Here is a 14,720-nt window from a genome sequence, read left to right on the forward strand (position 1 = left end):
GGCCCACCTACTAACGCAAAGCGGAAGCGGCGAGTGGCTCTGACATGGAGTTGGGAGCGGTACAACCGCGTCTGCTTTTATCTCGGAGTGGGGGCTCCGGCGTAGTAGGATCTGTCGGAGCCTAAGGCTGCCAGGAAATGAGCATGCGCTGCTCCCATGATCTGTGCCAAGCTACTCTGGGCCCGACGGCCTTTTGTCTCAGGAGGTTCGCATACTGGATCGACAGCTGAGTCGTTGGTGGTGCCGTTGGTCCGGAGGAAGCGTTAGAGGCGGGTGGGAGCGCGAACGACCTGTCTGGAGGTTATGGTCAGCTCGGCGGTGTTGACCAGGGGAAGGGTCTAGCCTCTCCGTACATTGCTGGCCATGGCCAAATCATAGCGGAGGCTAGGCCTCCGTGGAATATCATTTTGGGTTTGCCGGTTTGAATGTCGATGACATTACGAGCCTTCTATGAGAGGGTTTGGGGGACTTGGTGAGGCGTCGTTGCTTCGTTAGCTAAATCCCGTTTGGGTCGTGCACCAGGATCTTCGACTCCTCCATCAGAGGTTGGGGAGCTCCGGCAAGGGTCGGGGACTCCTCCAGAGGTGTCCCCAAAGGCCACCTTGGGGGACGTGGCCTCATCTCTACGGAGCCCCGGGCCGGCTGGTGACTTGGCCCGGGCGGCCGATGCTGGGGGAACTATGCCCTCCGCCAAGGCTCCCTCCGTGACCGCCGAGGGGGCCCTAGCCATGGGGTATTGACTTTGTATGACTTCGCATTGCGTCCGGAGGCGTCAAGAGCCTTCATTGTGGCCTCCCCTCTACTCCGGAGTGGAGAGATCGAGCGTTCGTTGGCCCAGCATCCTTTGGAAGAAGTGGATGCGCATCTGGTAGCAGCGGCCCTGCAGGTTAGTGGTTTAGTCGTGATTTACCGAGTCTGATGTCTGGTTCTGAGTAGCTTATTTTGTCTTTTTCCTTCTTCTGTTGTGCCTCATAGCAAGTAATTTTGACAAGGGCATTGGGAGATGGGGGCGCCAGGCCTTTGCCATGACCCGTGACGAGGTTGAGGGCCTTCGTTAGGCCTTGGAGGAGGCCTGGAAGCAGGTGGAGTCTTCGGAGGGTTGTCTTCAGGAGGAGATAGCACTCCGTGAACATGAGGAGGGTCTCCGGCAGGAGGAGGCTTTGAAGCAGGAGCGCGCAGAAGCTGAGGCGCGGAAGGCTTCCAAAGACCTTCGGGAGGCAAGAGAGTTCGCCGATGCGGCCAATGCGGTCCAGGTGTCTGCCGAAGGTGATGTTCAGACCCTTCGGGCTGCGGTGGGTGAGGTGCGGCGAGAGCTGAAGGAGGCTCAGGCATCGGAGGGAGCACTGTGCTGGGAATGCTAGTGGTTAGCTGCACTTGCGTCGGAAGTTGCCCGGATTACCTCCAACGCCCTCAGTGACCTTTGATAGATGCGCTGGTCCCGAACTTTCGATGAGAAGGGTAGATGTCGATTTAGGTGGAATAGACATTGACGATCCGACTACATCATCCAAGAACGCTGCGCTGCGCCTTAGCGATCGATACACCAACTCCAGAAGTTGTTCGTGATCTTTCAGAGCACGATCAACCTAACCACGAGGGTATTTGTTCCTACAAGCAATCGAAGAACGAGCAAGAACAAGATGAAAAAGAAACTAAATTGTGAATATAGATGAAGAGCAGAATCTTAAAACAGAAGTGGCGGGGTTCCAAAAACAAGTAATCGGGCAGTCTAGCCGACACGTGCGTTTACAAGGCGAAGTAGCAAAATCTAGATCTATTCTATCAAAACCCAAACCCTAGAAGAGGGTGTGACTGTCTATTTATGAGATAGAAGAGGAGAAGTTTCGGTCAAAACACAGGAAGCCGAAATGGACTTTAATACAAGGCCCAAGTTTGATTCAGATTGGAAAATAGACGTGACTCTCTTTAACGATTCCGGATAGGTCAGGAAGAATTTCGAGATGAGGCCGGATTCATCTGAAAGTAGATGAAATTATCTTTCCATCAAGTACTCATGGGCCCCGAGAATCCTTCGGAATCAACAGTTATGGTCTTTATCATTTGCTGCTGTTAGGAGGGCCGAATCTGAATTGGACTCGCCTCCACTTATATACTTGGGCTTGTGTGGTTCTTCTCTCTGGTTCCTAAGGACAATAAAATCATCACAATAGTTAAAAAGTAATCCATTCTTGTAAACATTTGTGTATAGCCCTAGGAACAAGTTCAGCTGATGATTAAGTTGGCGTGCTCGTGCCCGCGTTATTGGTCCTTCTATCACCTGTTCAGCGTGTTGTGTGGTAGGAGGAATGCGTGTATCCGTGGAAAGTATGTCCTCATCAGCCTTGGGGCCAGGTGTCCGCCACTACCTTCTGACTCAGAGGCGTCGGTGATGCCGCTCTTCTGGCTTCGGTCTTCCTCGAAGGCCAGGGTTAGAGCTGCGGAGACATACGCGAGGCCTAGCACACGGGCCGTGGTGCTCCGGCTAACCCTGCTGCACCAAGCGAGGGTTGGTCCTCTTGAAGTACTGGAGCAGCAGGTGCCGGTCTCTGTGATTGAGGATTTTCGGCCCAAGGCACCTCCGGTGAGGATTCGCACAGCTCTGGAGACCTTTTGTCATAACTTGTGGGCAAGGCATGGCCAGGGCGTGACGCTGCGCTACATGGTAGGTCAGGTGACTCCAGGTGCCTTAGGAGGTCTTTGTCTAGGTTCTTCGTCGGGAGGTCCGGCCCTTCACTTGGAGCACGTAGGCGTGCCGCGGCCTTCTAGAGGCCTCTCACTTCGCGCCATTGCCCCATAGGAGCAGTCTTCGTGTGTGGATGCCCTGGAGGTGTAGCTCTATCGTAGGCTATCTATTTTTTGCTTTCTTTCTTTTCGAAAGGGGTTAAAGTCTTAGTATGTTGACTACCCCCTTTTGCTTTATGTATTTGGGCTTTTTTTCTTATCTAAATGGAGTCATCTCTTCCTTCTTGTGGTTCTCTTGTGTTGTTCTGGAGTGTCTGTGCTTTTGAGGCTAACTGGAGTTTGATCTGTGTGTATAGAGCACGGTGGCCTGAAGCCGGAGGGGTCCTTGCTCGTATTTGGGATGGTGCCTCCAAGGAGGGATCTAGTGTGTCTGGAGTGTCCGGGGCCACTCCATCTGTCCGATGGTGGAGTCCCTTTGTTATGCCCTGTGATTTCGAGGGGCATGTGGATCCGAAGGTAGCCGCGATGTCTTGGTCAAGGTCGAGCTGGAGAATCCCCTTATGTCTACCCCGGATATATGTTTTGTTGCAAAGGATGACTGATGTGTAGCTCGAACAACCCGGGAAGTTGCTGGTCCATGCTTCTTTCAACGCTTTGTCCTCCCCCGGGATTCTGATGGAAGGGTGCCTTTGGAAATCCTTGAGCTTATCTTGGCCAACGTGAAGGTGGAGGAGGTGCAGGCTACGGAGTCCCCGCCGGAAGAGTAGGAGGACGGTGAGCTGGATTTCTCAACCTTCGACTCGTATCCCTTCCCAGCGGATCCTTCGTCTTCCCGAGGCCAAGGGGGCTCCGCTTTAGGCAGTGGTTCCCTCCGTGGAGGGGATTCGCGTCAACCCGCTGTGCGTAGTTACCTGGTTCAATCCTCCAGGCCTCGTGGTATTTCTAGGAGGTGTGGTGGTCGAGCACCCTTGTCCTCCCGTAGTGTTCTGGGGAGGCGTAATAGGTTAGCAAGTTTGTTAGGCATAGATTCGATGTACAGCGGTTAGCTGAGTGCAAACTCTTTGTATGCTATGTATGAATAAACTTGCGTTGTATTAGCTTTGTTTTTTGGTGTTTTGCATCAATGCTTTCTTATCGTATCAACATTTCGCCTGTGCCCCCTATCCCAGCCCCTTCGCATTTTGCGGTTTGTTAGTGGCCGCGGGGTGCAAGATCGGAGGGGTATAGTGTAGCGTTAGGTGTGAGTAGGGATGATACTGTAGGGTTGAGATGATTTTGGCACGAAAACTTTTAGTCTTCAAGGTGCTGGAGGATCAATACTTTGTATGACTCCTTTTTGGCACGGAAGCTAGGCCTTCAAGATTCCAAGAGGTTATCCCTTCGCCACGTAGGTCAACCAAGCCTTAAAGATGACGGAGGGTCTTATGCCTGTCCGGCATGGAGGCAATTCCTTTAAGATGTCGGAGTGGTCTTTGCCTCTCTGCCATGTAGGTTAGCTAGACCTTAAAGATGGCGGAGGGATATATGCCTGTCTGGCACAGAGGCTTAAGCCTTCAAGATGCTAGAGCGGTCTTTGTCTCTCTGCCATGTAGGTCAGTCGTGCCTAAAAAATAGCGGAGGGATATACTTCTTCGGCACGGAGGCACTGCCTTCAAGATGCCGGAGGGATTTTGTTCTCTTGGCACGGAGGCAATGCCTTCAAGGTGCCGGCGGGTTTTACCCCTTCAGCACAGAGGCAATGCCTTCAAGATGCCGGAGGGTCTTCGTAGGCTCTGTGTGAGTTTGTTTTCTGCGGGGTAGGTGTTTCTTGGGAGGTCATACCTCTAGGTAAGGTGGTTGTTTGTGGGTGGGTAATCTATGGTTTTATTTGTCTTGGACCTTTGGAGAGGGCGGAGCCTGGGGGCCCCTACACATAGTATTTGCGGAGGGTCTCTGTGTTCCAACTATGTGGGAGGGGGTTCCTTCTGTGTCGGCCATGTGGTAGGAGCTGGGCCTGTTGGACCGGAGGACTAGGTATGGGCATTCCATTTACTGTGCAGTTTTACCAGAGCCAGGGCATGTCAAAGTACTGTTCAAAGTTTTGTGGTGCAACCTTAGATCATACCAGGCCTTGGTTTTCGCGATGTAGTGATCGAGGTTCTGGACGGCACGGAGCCGCATTCCTTCGGTGAGATCGAGGGAGAGTTCACTTTCTCCGGTAGTTTGTGGAGTTGTACCCGGAGCGAGCATCCCTTGACCTCGGTGGGGGTTATGACTTCGTCGCCATATGGGAGGTGGAAAGGGGTGAACCCTATGGCTTGCGTGACAGTGGTGCAGAGGGACTATAAAATCTTGGGGAGTTCCTCGACCCATAGGCCTCGAGCTAGCCCGACGAGTCGGCGGTTTAAGCCGGAGAGAATGATGCTGTTGGCCCATTTGATGGCCCCGTTGGATTGAGGATGTTGAACTGCAGCAAAGCATAATTCAATGTCGAGGTCGTCGTAGAATTGTCTGAAAGGCTCGGAGGTGAATTGTGTGCCGTTGTCGACTGTGAGTTGTCGTGGGACGCCGAAGTGGTAGATTATGTTTTTCCAGAAGAATTTCTAGACATTCTTCGATGTGATCGTCGTGAGAGGTTCGGCCTCAATCCATTTGTAGAAATACTACAATGCCACCACTGCGTACTGAAGGTTGCCTTTGGCACGGGTGAATGGACCGATTTGGTCCATGCCCCAACAAGCCAGGGGCCAGACGGGAGCGATTGGTTGTATGGGAACCGAAGGCCGGTGGCTTCATCGTCCCATCCATTGGCATCCTTGGTAAGTGCGAATGAGGTCTTCTACATCAGACATGATTGTAGGCCAGTGGAGCCCCTGGTAGAGGAGGGCCTTGCCAGCTAGGGCGCGAGGTGCCAAATGGTTGCCGCAAAGGCCCTCATGTATCTCCCGGATGAGGTTGGTCCCTTCTTGTCTGGTGATGTAGCGAAGAAGGGGAGCGTAGACACCTATTTTGTAAAGGGCGCCTCTATGAGACTGTATCCCCTGGCGTGATGCTGAATGCGGTGGAGCACAATTGGGTCTTCCGGCTCTTCTGTTCCACTGAGGAAGGATAAGAGGGGAGCTCTACAGTTGGTGGTTTTGATGGCGAGGATGGTGGCGGCTGTCTTGTCAAGAGTTTTACCAGCCGGCTGGTGTAGAGTCTCGAGGAAGGTGCCCAACGGTGGGTCTTTGCCCGTGGTGGCAGCTTTTGCCAGGGCGTCTGCTTGGCCGTTGTCCGTTTGTGGTATGTTGCGTATTGATATGCCGTGGAAGTGTGCTTCGGCTTTGCGAATGGCTTCGAGGTATCTTGCCATGTCCAGATGTCGAACTTGGAAGCTTTTGTAAATGTGGCTGATCTGAGAGTCGGTCCGGATGATGACTCTAGCTGCCCCTAATGCTCGGGCCTTCCGGAGGCCCAAGAGGACGACTTCGTATTCGGCTATGTTATTAGTTGTCTTGAAATCCAAACGAGCAGCAAACTGGACCTGCTGGCCTATGAGGGAGATGAGGACCGCACAAGCTCCGGCGCCCATGGAGCCATATGCTCCATAGGTGTAGATAGTCCAGATGTCTTGGGAAGGGGTAGTGGTGGGTTCGACGGGTGCCGGAGTCTATTCGGCAATGAAGTCTACCAAGATTTGGGATTTGATAGCGGTGCAGGCCACAAACCTTACCACGAAGGGGGTTAGCTCCACTGCCCATTTGCCGATGCGTCCTGTCGCCTCTCGGTTGTGAAACATGTCGCCAAGTGGGTAGGAGGTTGAGATAGTAATGTCGTTGGCAAGGAAGTAATGTTGGAGTTTGCGTGAGGTCATCAGCAAGGCGTATGCTATTTTTTTGAACTCAGTGTAGTGCGTCTTAGCCCCAGCTAAGGCCTCCGTGACATAGTATACAACCCTTTGAGCGAAGTGATTGTCACTCTTCTCCTCCCGTACCAGGGCGGTGCTGACAGCAGAGGCAGAGATGGACAAGTATAGGAGCAGCCCTTTGCTGAAGAGGGGCATTGCGAGTGTTTCGAGGTAGGAAAGGTGGGTCTTGAGGGCCTTGAATGCCACCAGGCACTTCGGAGTCCAGCTGAACAGTTCGGAGCCCCTCAGCGTTTTGAAGAAGGGGATGCTATGCTTGGCGGATTTGGCGAGGAAGTGGCTGAGGGTGGCGAGGTGGCCAGCCAAGTGTTGTACTTCTTTTGGTTTGGTGGGAGGTGACATCTCCATGATGGCATGAATCTTGCCAGGGTTGGCCTTGATGCCTCTTCGGGAGACGAGATATCCCAACATCTTTCCCACCTTGGCGCTGAATACACACTCCTCCGGGTTCAGCCGTAAGCCTGCAGCCCGGAAGCTATCAAATGTTTCTTCTAGGTCGGCGATGTGGTTGGTTTCGAGCCGGCTTTTCACCACGATATCATCCACATAGGCTTCAACATTATGGCCCAGTTGCTATTGCAGTACCTTGTGCGCTAGGTGAGAGAAGGTGGCCCCAACATTTCGAAGACCGAAAGGCATCCAGACGTAGCAGTATACCCTGAAGGGGGTAATGAAGTTGGTCTTGCTCTCATCCTTTATCTCCATCCACACCTGGTGGTACCCGGAATAGGCATCTAGGAAGCTTAGCAGATCGCAGCCGGCAGTGGAATCTACTAGCTGGTCGATGCGAGGAAGGGGGTGCGTGTCCCGAGTGCACACTTTGTTTAGCGATGTGAAATTGATGCACATACGCCACTTTTCACTGTGTTTCTTGACCAAGACGGTGTTGGAGAGCCAATTGGAGTGGATTACCTCTCGGATAACACCGGCCTTTACTAGCTTCTGGACCTCCTCTTTTGTTGCCTCTACCCACGCTGGGGAGAGTTTTCGAAGCCCCTAGCGTACGGGATGGGCCTTCGGGTCAACTGGGAGAGAGTATTCAATAACGCAACGGTCGACTCCCGGGAGGTCCTGCGGTGACCATGCGAATGTGTCGAGGTTACCCTATAGGATGGCCAGAAGCTAGGCTTCCTGCTCGGAGGTGAGGTCTGCCCCTATTTGGAAGGCCCGGTCGGGTTGGTCTGGATGTATGGGGAGACACTTTATGTCTCCCTCTAGTTGTGGCTCGGAGGACCGTGGTGCCCGGGATATACCGACGGAGGGTCCTTGGAGCCCTCCTAGGTTACTGCATGGATGTGGCGATCGGGGAGTAGAGCAGGGTGCCCGTACTCAATGCACCTAACCAGGTCTTGAACCAGGTCTTGGTCGCCATGGATGGCTATCAGTCCCTGCGGTCTAGGCATTTTCAAGCAGAGGTAATTGTGATGGGGTACGGCTCCGAATTTGTTTAGGGTTCCTCGTCCCAGAATGGCATTTTAGGCGTAAGGCATGTCCACAACGTCGAAGGTAGTTACTTATGTCCGTGCTGCGGGGCCTTCGTCGAAGGCGATATGGAGTTCTATCTGGCCTACGGTGTCGAGGGGGGGGCATTGAACCCTTGAGGGGTCTATGGCCTGGTGAGAGCCGGCTCCGCGGATTCAGAGCTGGTCGAAGGCATGTATGAATAGGAGGTCCGCCAACCTACCTCTGTTGACCAGTATTCTCCAGACCTCGACTTTGACAATGTTGGCTGAGATGACTAGGGCATCGGAGTGGGGAAATTTCACCCCCCAGAGTCGTAGATGGTGAATTCTATGAGGGCGTCGGTCCAATCAGAGGTCTGTCGATGGATGCTGGTTGCTCCTATGTGGTGCACCCCGCATGCGTAGTCTCACCACTGCCGTTTCGAAGCACAGCCAGAGCTCCCTCCACCGGTTATAGTGAGGACGATCTGTTTGCCCCATGCCCCTCGTCATTATATCACTTTGCAGATGAAGGTAGGGCCAGCTGCGGAGAGTTCTGCAAGTCTAGATGATCAACCCGCCAGCTGGCCATTAGCCTGCGATCTTCAGACTGCTCCTTCGTGGCCCCCTCAGTTGAGGCGAAAGCTGCCTGCCTCCCAAGGTATTCTTCTTGGAAGGTCGTGAGGGTCCAACAGTTGTCGGTGTTGTGTCCTCGTCCCGCGCCGTGTAGAGTACACTAGGATTCCTCATAGGAACACCGGTTTGGAGTACAGCCTTGCTCTGGGATGCCTCCGAGGCGTCCTCGGCCGCGTGCCCTGGGGTGGTTTGGAGCCCCATAGCTGGGGCTGATGTTGTTGATGTTTCGGCATTACCGCTGCCGCCCCCTTTGGGACCCGAAGGTATGACCCTCCTCGAAGCCCCTCTTTGCTAGGGGAGAGGGGGTGTGTGACGGTTCTGCCTGCGAGTGTGACTTCTCAGGGTTGACACGGGAAGTCTCGGTAGCTCGCAAGCGCCTACGATAGAGTTTTTCCTCCGCTGCGCGCACATATTCCTCGAGTTTGCTCATGAGGACTTCCACCGTGCGTATGGGGCGTCGGTTTAGCCGATTGTATAGGGGGCCCTTAGCCAGGCCCTAGGTTGCGGCATCGATGACCGAAGAGTCCGATATGCCCCTAATATGGGCCTTGGTCTGGGAGAACCTTCGAAAGTAATCTCCGAGGGTTTTGTCTGGCTCCTGTCTGATAGTAAACAGACTTCCGGAGGTTACTGGCTCGACGAAGGTGCCCTGGAAGTTGCTGCGGAATAGGTCTCGGAGTTGGGACTAGGCATGAATAGCGCTAGGGTCTAGTGCCTAGAACCAGCGTATGGCCACACCTTCCAAAGAGAGAGGAAAGCATTTAGCTATGGTGGCCGGTCCCGTCCCCGCTAGCTTCTATAGCGAGGGCGTAGGACCGGATGAACTCATCAGGGGCTGAATTGCCCTAGAACTTAGGTAGCTTTGAGGTCCAAAAGCCCTCCAGGAAGGGCGTCCTCTGCAGGTCGGCCGTAGGGGAGAGTCGTAGTCTTACAGGGGATCCTCGCGACGTCAGCTCTGGGGCTCCAGAGGCCGAACTTGCGGGGCCCTGGCGTTGAAGAGTTCATTGGCCCATTGATCTTGGATCGGAACAATGCCGGTCATCATGGGGGCAGCTGTGGCCGTGCGGGTAGCCTGCTGCTTGACCCATAGGGCTATTTGTAGTTCCTCCATACGGGTCAGGAGTGCCACCAGGTGTGATTGACGCTCGAGTGGAATGGTGTTTTCGGTGGTGGCGTTGGCCGCGGCCCTTAGGGGTGCAGCAGGGCGGTCCCTGCTGTTGCTGTTGTTGTTGGGTCTCCGGGGTAGGGAGCCCCTCGCAGCCGGCCACAACTATGGTCATGGCTAGGTCAGCGGTGGTCGTAAGAACCTCGCTCCCTCCCAGTTGGGGGGTCATCGGTGGTGCGGCCTGGGCCTGGTCGCCTGGACTGTCGCACAGGCATGACCGATGGTCGGTTGTCGTCGCCGCGGTCTTGGTGGTCTTCTTCTTGGGTGCCATCCTACCTCTCTTAGCACTTCTATGTTCGTTTCCCCATGGACGGCAGGCTGTTGGTGCAAGAGATCATCTTGCCCCATCAAGTACGACGAGAGTTTCTTCTAAGGAGGAGACTAAAGCTTGAGATGAAGTTTGAGAGGAAGGAACACCACAAATTTATTGATAGTAAAAATATGGACAGGGCTAGGAGGAGTATCATAGGAAGACTTTGTGACTGTACTCCTTCGTGTTGTGTTGAGCGTTCTCCTTGTGACCTCTTTCTCAGATGACCATGACCCCTTATTTATAGGGTTGTACGTAGCTTAGCGTGGAAGTTACCGCTATGTACAAAGTATCCAGGATCTGGCCAAGTTACATGGCCTTATCTTGGATAACTACTTTTTACCCTGCATAGAAGATAAATATCTACCATGCTAACTATTGTTGTGCCTGTACCCAAAGGGATGAGCCGGTCGCAATTGCAGTACAGCGCCATGCTGTCTGGGGTGTCAGAATAACCTCCATTGTACTAGGGTGTCAGGACAGCGCCCACTAACCTAGGTATTTAATGCCGGTCACTTCCTTGTAGATAAAGGATGACCGGCATTCCTCTTCTAGCAGATCTTCCTTGAGGCCTGATGGCTTACCCCATATCCTTTGGGAGGCCTGCCCGAGCCCCGGAGACGGGGGCTCCGGGGGGGGGGGGTATGGCTTCGAGAGATGGAGGGTTCGAGAGGCATGGCTCCGGGAGATGAAGGCTTTGGGAGGTATGGCTCCGGGAGATGGTTACTCTTAGGCGTGGGCCCATGGGCATAGGCTAGCTGAGCCAAGGGGCTATCGGGGGTTCTAACAATGACCCCCAACAGCATTCCTATACAAGGGTTCAAGTTTCGATTGATATTTGCGGAGTGGATCATCTCTCTCAAAACCAAAGATTTGACATTGTCCATAATTTACTAAGACTCGGTATAACTCATGCATTCGTGTACAAACAAATGCAGATGAAATAACACGAATATCTCCGGTAGTCAGTCCATTTCCATCAGCTGACCAGTGGGAGCGAGAAGTATGGGATATGTCTGGTGTTTATTCCATCAATCATCCGAATTTACGCCGTATATCAACAGATTATGGTTCTGAGGGTCATCCATTACGAAAAGACTTTCCTCCAAGTGGATATGTGGAACTACACAATGATGATCCAGAGAAACGTGTGGTTTCTGAACCCATTGAGATGACCCAAGAATTTTGCTATTTTGATTTTGCTAGTCCTTGGGAACAGCGTAGTGATGGATAATTCCGAATCTACATACGTCTAGTCCAGGGGACAAATCAATAGGAATTGCTATTTGCTTCTTAAGAACAATAACTTTTTTGAAATGAAAGAGTTTCCACGGGCGTCGGATATCGTTTCTTCAAATAAGGAAGAAGTGTTATTGAAGGATTTCCTTGCATTCTTCCTAGTATGGAAGAAGTCAAGAAAAAGTACTACGTCTCAATCTATACAAAAGGGCACTAGTTTTTTCTTTCGGTTTTATTGATAGTAGAAGAGTACACTAGCTAGCGGAGCCTGAAATCGCTTGCTTGCGTGCCACCCCTATGGAAACTATTGCCTATGCTTGCTGCTCGCTCAGTGCCAGTGGAAGGGAAGAAAAGATGGTCACTCCTTTTAGGAACATGGTGAGCCTTACTTACAACTGTTGCAATTCACTTGCAGCTCATTCATTCACTTGCGCATGAACTCGCTGCTTCACAAGAAGCATCTAGTTGCCTCCTTTCCTCTGTCGAATGATGCTTAGCCACAAGCGAAGGAGGGGAGCTGGGGAAGGCCAACGATGGCAATGAGGGGGAAGCTGTCGTAGAAGCTTTGCCCCTTGCTTTACAGAAATTGTTATGAACTTACTAAATGACCTTATTTATTCTCCTGAAATGCTAGCAAATCTAATAGTTCCGTCTGCTCTTCTTAACTTAAGAACGCCAGGCCACCATCCTTCTTATTTAGGAACCCTTTGTTTGGGGGGGCGTATCCCCGGGAACGGGAGAGTGGCCAAGTGGTCAAAAGTGACAGACTGTAAATCTGTTGAAGGTTTTCTACGTAGGTTCGAATCCTGCCTCTCCCACTTGTTGTAGACTTAAGAGAAGAGAAAGTAGGCGGAAGCCTAGGAGGGCCAACCGACCAAAGCTCTTTCTTTTTTGGTCGTGCCGTGAAGTGCAATTTTCTCATTTGCGTTTTAAAGAGGTTGTCGAAAAAAGACGATCTATAGAGATTCCCTATCTATATCCAATCGAGAATAGAAGGAGTCGCTTCCAGCATCGGCTTGTAGTCTCTTTAGTCGGCACACGCACGCGCCCGCCATCATGCCTCCTTGGTTCAGGACAAAGCCAAGCGAGACATACGATAGACGAAGGAAGCGCCTACCTAGCAGGAGTGCTAAAACCTGTAGTTTTGAAGTTGCAAACTAAAGCTTTGAAGCAGGAGTGCTTTAGCCCTTTAGTTTTGAAGCAAGAATCACCATCTTGAGCGCCTTGCGTGCTCAAGAACAAGCAAGGGATGAGCGCTTTGTTGCACCTGCTGATACGTTTTCTTGCTGGGGAAGGCTAGTTTGATCGAGGATTGGAGAGGAGTGGTGGAATAAAAAGCTCGGGATGGATTTTTGAATCTTTATGCGAGCCGTACATGGTGGGAGTCACATGTACGGTAAGGAGGTGGGTTCGCATCTATACGTGTAGTGTGGTGGCTGGGCCTACCCACCCTATTTGTCCCATGTCCATGGGTCTACTGGAGCTACCCACTTCGATCAATTAGCCAAGATTTTGACCGGATATGAAATCACTGGAGCTCGATCTAGTGGTATTTTTATCGGGATTCTTTTTATCGCTGTAGGATCCCTATTCAAGATTACTGCAGTTCCTTTTCGGGCGGCTGTAGGACGGAGGGCCACCTATAGGTAGTAGGGTAGGATGGGTGGTACCACTCAGATAACGGCCAATCCTCCTAACTGCATGCAGGCCAGGCTTAGAGCGTGTGAAACTCATCACTACCTCGTAAGGGCGTTGAGACCATAGCAAGTTACACAAAAGCGCCACTTTCTCAGGAGTGTTGTCACACAGCTGCCAGACTAGAAGAGCTACTCGCTCTGTAGTGTTGTCACACAAGATAAGCACGCCGCCCGCCTGCTGGCCAGGTGAATCGAAGTTACCTTCCGGTCAACTGTCCACCCAGTCAAGTGCAAAAAACACAGTGGAATCATGCAACGCACGTAGCTGTCCTGCCCACGAGGAAAGAAGAGCGACAAGGTTCAGATTTGACGGTTTGCAGCATGGGAGCTGATTACCTAAAAATCCTTGGGAAAAAAGAAAAGATATCTCGGTAACGAAAACCATAAGAGGCTGTATTGGCGAGATCCAAGGGTTCACTACAGCCCAAAGAAAAACCGCCTGGAAATCCGAGGACCTTTAGTACCGTACCGAACCAGCAGCCTTCGCGCCATGCGACGACCGCCCTTGTCCCTTTTTCCATTCAGCCTACTTCTTAGCTTTGTTCCGTCAGTGTAAGGCAAAGTCCGTGATGAAGATCTTTCTATTAATAGATAGGAATGAGTGTTCGTTATAGGGGACAGGATCCATCCACTCTCTCTCTCTCTCTCTCTCTCTCTCTCTCTCTCTCTCTCTCTCTCTCTATTTTCTTTGATGCAATTTAGAGAGAAACAGCAGTGCGAACTAAAACAATACAAAAGATAATCGGGAGATGATTAAAAAAAGATACCGATGAGGAAAACCTTACGATACATTCTTCACCGCCACCTAATGATCAAGATATACGCATCAAGTTGCCAATTGGACCAATTACAAGAGCACATGCCAACAAAATAAAGATCAGGTGACCTTATCTCTTAATGACCGTATCATTAATTTTAAGGAGAATTTTATACTACACCAAACTTGTAATTTACTTGTGCTTATGTATTTGGATCAATACGATGCACAAGAGGAAGAAGAGCAGCATTGATTGTTGGCACATAGACAAAGAAAAGATGAGGGATGCGTGGGAGAAAAAGGTTATCACAAGATGTCTAAAGGTCATATGCAGCTGTACATTGGCGTCACCCGCACCTGCCTTCGAAGCCCCCGACCGCTCAACTCTAGTATCACCTACATCGGCTCTAAAGCCTCCAGTTGTGGCCGGGCCTCCTCCAGTTTGCTGCCATGCCAGAGACCTCCTCCAAGCTCCTGTCGGGCCAGAGGCTTCCTCCGGCTCCAGCCACCTCTGTGCCAAAGTCAGAGCTCTAACCAACCTCACCGGAGGCCGCGCGTACTCACCTGAGGCCAGGCAGCGCTCTGGGCATCCACGCCAGAGGCCGAGCTTCGCATGGCAAAAACCCCTCCGCGCACCTCACCGAAAGCCTTCCATGCTCCCGCTAGAGACCACTCACCTAGAGCCAGGCTCCTCACCGGAGCTTCACATCCTCACCCCAGGAACTCATGCATTAGATTGGCTAATGTCTGTTTCTTGCTAGCCCTCATCATTGCACATAGCTTCCCCGTGCATGCATGTTTCGCGGGCTCTGAGCTGCTCACTGGAGGAAGTGCTCCGGCCATATTCCATGACAGGAGCCTCGCTTCGGCCGCTTGCCTCGATAGAGGCCACGTTCCGACCGCCACCCT

The 14,720-nt window shown here is 52.1% G+C and overlaps 1 non-coding gene across 1 annotated transcript; it reads left to right on the top strand.

Moving 5' to 3' along the window:
* The first annotated feature begins 12,092 nt into the window (after positions 1-12,092).
* TRNAY-GUA (transfer RNA tyrosine (anticodon GUA)) lies at positions 12,093-12,175 on the top strand. Its single transcript has one exon. It is a non-coding gene; the product is annotated as a tRNA-Tyr (tRNA).
* Positions 12,176-14,720: the final 2,545 nt, after the last annotated feature.

Source organism: Phragmites australis, chromosome 1 (genome assembly GCF_958298935.1).
Source record: "Phragmites australis chromosome 1, lpPhrAust1.1, whole genome shotgun sequence".
NCBI lineage: Eukaryota > Viridiplantae > Streptophyta > Magnoliopsida > Poales > Poaceae > Phragmites > Phragmites australis.